General features: G+C 50.2%; 1 pseudogene; it reads right to left on the bottom strand.

Annotated features, from left to right (window-relative positions):
* Positions 1-1229: 1229 nt before the first annotated feature.
* Positions 1230-4381, bottom strand: part of LOC112066735 (glycerol-3-phosphate phosphatase-like) — an 8186-nt pseudogene continuing 5034 nt past the window's right edge.

Raw genomic sequence — 4381 nt, 5'->3', positions numbered from 1 at the left:
GCCTTCTGAGAGACCCCGAGTCAGAGGTCCCCAGCTAAGCTGCACCAGGATTCCTGACTCACAGAAACTTCGAGATGATAAATGTTTGATGTTTTAAGCTGCTTAAAGGGATAATGTGTTACGCAGCAATAGATAACCAACACACCCATCTTCCAGTACTCCAGAAGAAAGAGAGCCAAGATCAGGCTGACCACTTCAGAACAACCCCTCCTCTGCTCAGTGCCCAACACACTGTCAATGGCCAAGTAACTAACAATTAACATCAGCCCACACTTGGCCTCTAAAAATTTGCTAAAATGGCAGTTGCTTCTGGCCGTTACCTCTTCTTCCCATGCTCTGCAAAAAGCACAGCAGTTCCTCTGTGCCCGTCTCCTGGAAGTGCCTTACTACCCTTCCTACCCTGGAATTCTGTTGGAGTTGCCTTGTGACCTCAGCTCTCTCATGGGCTGAAAAAAAAGTTACGATTTTAGAGGTTACCCAGCTTTTTCTCACTGTTAGGGCAGAAGCAGTGTTCTCTTGTGGTTTTCCACGTCTTCAGGAGAAGTGGAATCCCAGACCGGGTTTGAATTTTGATCTCTCTCTTCCTTTCCTTCTGATCAGATGCTGTGACACAGGCTCCAGAAAGCCCACATGACCAAGACAAGGAGGCCTGGATTTATTCTTTGAGTCCCAGGTCTGCAGCTGACTGGACCCACCTATTCCATTAACCCCTAAGAGCAGATATGCCTACTGACCTGGAGGCAAGAGAAGAGGCTGCCCTAGCAATGGGATTTGAAGACCATCAAGGAGGACCTTCATTCATTGCTTGAACTTCCCACCATCAAAGCCAGTGATGAGTTTGATAACAAATCTGTTGAAGGTAGGCTAACACAGGAAAAAACAGTAAACCTGGGTGTTCGCGATTGGAGCTTTTTGCCCAGTTATTCACCACTGGGCAATCTGTCTTGGGCAATTCACTTCAATTATCTGTGAATCCGTTTTCTTATCTATTAAAGAAGAACCTAAATGATATTCTTATGACAATATAAAAATGAAATTCCAAATGATAAGAGCCTTCTTTTCTCTGATATGCATTTGTATTACTCTGGGCTTCCTCAGAAGAGCCCAGTGTTATGCTGGGCTCTAAGCAAACCAATTAAGCTTTAGGGAAGGTTAAGGAGAACTGCAGTAACTATTATTCTTAGCACGTTTCCCATTCCCTTTTTTTTTTTAATCTTTTATCACATCCCCTAGAGTGGAGACATCCCGATGAGGGTCAGGATGGTCTTCAGACCACAAGTGACGCCCAGGAGGATGTCTGTGTCCAGGCGACCACCTACCGTGACGGTGCGCTTCCGGTGGATGCCATACTCCTGGGACCCGCAGTGGCGGATGAAGCGGCCGGGCTTGGTGCTGGGCGGCGTCTCCACGGCTCGGACGAGACAGCCCAGCCGGTACCCGCGAGGAAGCGGCCGTTCTCAAGTGGGAGCCGGTGGTCCAGGTCGGTGCTCACGAGCAGGCGGCCGGGCTGCTGCAGGAAGCATACGGCCTTGGGGAGCTTCATGGAGCTGAAGGGCTGGTCGAAGCCCATCTCGACGGCACACACCCTGGGCTCGGGCGGCGTGTACAGCCAGGCACCGGGGCGGTTCACCGTGCAGCGGCTCGGGCCCCACGCCCTCGGCCTCCAGCTCCGAGCCCAGGGCCGCGCTGCCCAGCATGTAGGCCTTCGGCCCGGCGCGCCGGCCTGGCGCTGGAGCAGGTGGAGCGCAGTGCGGTAGGCCGGGCCGAGGACGCTGCGGCTGCTGCCAGGCCCGCAGCGCGGCCGAAGCCCAGGCGCCGCAGCTCCGCGGCACAGGCCTCGCGGGTCTCGCTGCTGTTGTTGGTGATGAAGCCAAGACGCTCGCCCGCCTGCAGCGCCGCCAGGAGGCTCGGCGCGCAGGACACCGCAGTCTCGCTGCGCCCGAGCGCGCCGTCGCCGTCGGACAGCAGCGTATCCACGTCGGCCAGCGGCGCCTGAGCCAGCTCGGCGCGCAGCACCACGCAGCGGGCGTCGCCGCCGCCGGCCTCTGCCTCCTGCTTCCCTGACACACCAGCTGCAGGAGTGGACACGTGACCTAGACCTGACCAATGTCAGTGCTTTAATCCTCAGAAAGCAATCTTTGAGACATAGGAGAGCCCTTCTCTTCGATTATCGTAAAGATTCTGGAGAAGGTAGCGGTCCTCGGTTTTTGCTAAGCTAGGAGGATGTTTGTTGGGGAATTCTGGCCACCACGTGGAGAAAAGCTTTCTGCAGGATGAAGCCAAGACAAGGAGAGGGGGAAGGGAGAGAGGGCGAGGTCTCTGGGAGGGCCATGTTCCCGTTCCAGTTTCTCAGACTCTGATCCCTGCAGCTATTCTTTAGATTCTGTGAGCAAACCTAGCACCCTTCCCAGGTATGTGAATGCAGGAAAAGAGCGGCTTTGAGTTGAGTTTCAATTACTTGCAACTCGAACAATCCTGATAAATACAGGGACGGTGTGGAGGTAATGAAAACAAGCCCTACACGACAGGGCACAGAACAAAGGGCTTTGGGCTAAGGTGATGGGACTCTTCAAGGCAGAGAATCCAGGGGACACAGGTAGAACATCCAACTCGATTCCTTTCCAAATGTACATGCTGGAGATTGCCAACTACTCCTGAGAAAGTGGAGAAAACGGAGGCTTGTTTTTTGCAAGATCCTAGTCAGACTCTTAGGCAGCAGGGTATCCTGGGCATGCTTTCTTTCAAGCTGTATTTGTCTGTGAAAGTCAGTTGGTGGCACAACCTGTACCCGTTGAAAGGACTAACAGAGCAGCCTATGCTGTCTCTAATGCAGGCAGCCTCTACTTTTTAAGTGCAGTGAGGCTCTGGAGACAATGTCATTGATTAGATTGTCATCTTACAAAATTCCAACTGCCAGTGCACTCAGAGCAGAGTCATTGTGTTAGAGCGGAAAGCAGGGGTGTTGGAAAAGCATTGAAAGTGGAGTCAGACATCATACTCTCTCACCCAATCCCACTGTGTGCAAGGGTGAAGGGTGTCACCTCGGTTTTGGAGCCATGAGATGCTAACAGCTCCTTTGAGGATAGAGCCAATAGCCTTGGCCTTGGTCTCATTAGTACCAAGCTCTAGCCCGCTGAATTAATCATAGAAACGAACACTTGTCTATGTAACACATGTATTCCCAGGGCAATTAAGCTCTGGGTTTAAAGGGAAGTTACATTTATGGTAGCAATCCATATTTTGCTGAGTTCTTCCACCCTGCTTGCTGCCATGGAATAGCCAACCCCCCTAACAAGTTCCCCCAAATTACGTCTTGCAACCTCGGGGTTAGGTGGGGAGTTTACAATGCAGACACACAAAAAGCCCTGACAATCACAGTATGGTCTCCACTTCCATACTCTTTTTACCATCCTCTCTTTCTCTGCCCCTTTGCTGTCACCAAAAAAGGACTGCCATTGTGTCTTTCAGATACCAGCAATGCACCAACACCATATTGCACTGACATAAGGAAAAATTCTATTCTAATTCTTAATGGCCACCTATAAGAACCACCAACCACAAGCATTGCACCCTGTGAGCACACAGAAACACACACACACACACACACACACACACACACACACACACACACACCCCTTAGTGACAAGGTCTACCACAATGATCCCAAAGAAATGGTGTGTTATACGCCAAGTCTTAAAAGGATGTGTTGTACAAAGCACCCTTTTCCATTCCCATTCTTTTCTTTTCATTTCCCATGGCCCCAGATGTGAATCCAGGATGCCGACAGGGAACCAGCCTCCAAGAAAACTCCAAAGCTATCCTCCAGCCAGAGCCTCCCAGTGTCCAAGCGCTTATTCCTGTCATCCAAAACATCCTGGGGGTCCATAACCAATCCTTGTGCTTCACTTTGATGTTTTGGTTGCATGTGCATAATTTCTACTTCTGTGTCACATAATAGATCATACAGCGGTTGCTGTTGAATCCAGGAATCTTGAGAAGGAAGGCTCGCCCCCCAGCTTGCCTCATAGAAAGGGAGTCACGCTGTAGTGTGCTTCACAGTATAGTGAAGAAAATGAATGTGATCAGGATCATCTGAAAATGACAGGCTGAAATTTATTTTCCTCTCTGTTCCTTGCCTGACATCTTTTTTTTAAATTTATTTTATACAGCAGGTTCTTATTAGTTATCTATTTTATACATATTAGTGTATATATGTCCATCCCAATCTCCCAATTCATTCCACCATCCCCCCACCCCCGCTTTCCACCCTTGGTGTCCATACGTTTGTTCTTTACATCTGTGACTCTATTTCTGCCTTGCAAACCGGTTCACCTGTACCATTTTTCTAGATTCCACATATATGCGTTAGTATACGATATTT

Source organism: Physeter macrocephalus, chromosome 9 (assembly GCF_002837175.3).
Source record: "Physeter macrocephalus isolate SW-GA chromosome 9, ASM283717v5, whole genome shotgun sequence".
Classification (NCBI taxonomy): domain Eukaryota; kingdom Metazoa; phylum Chordata; class Mammalia; order Artiodactyla; family Physeteridae; genus Physeter; species Physeter macrocephalus.
The sequence above is the reverse complement of the archived record's forward strand: the minus strand, read 5'-3'. Positions and strand labels throughout refer to the sequence as shown.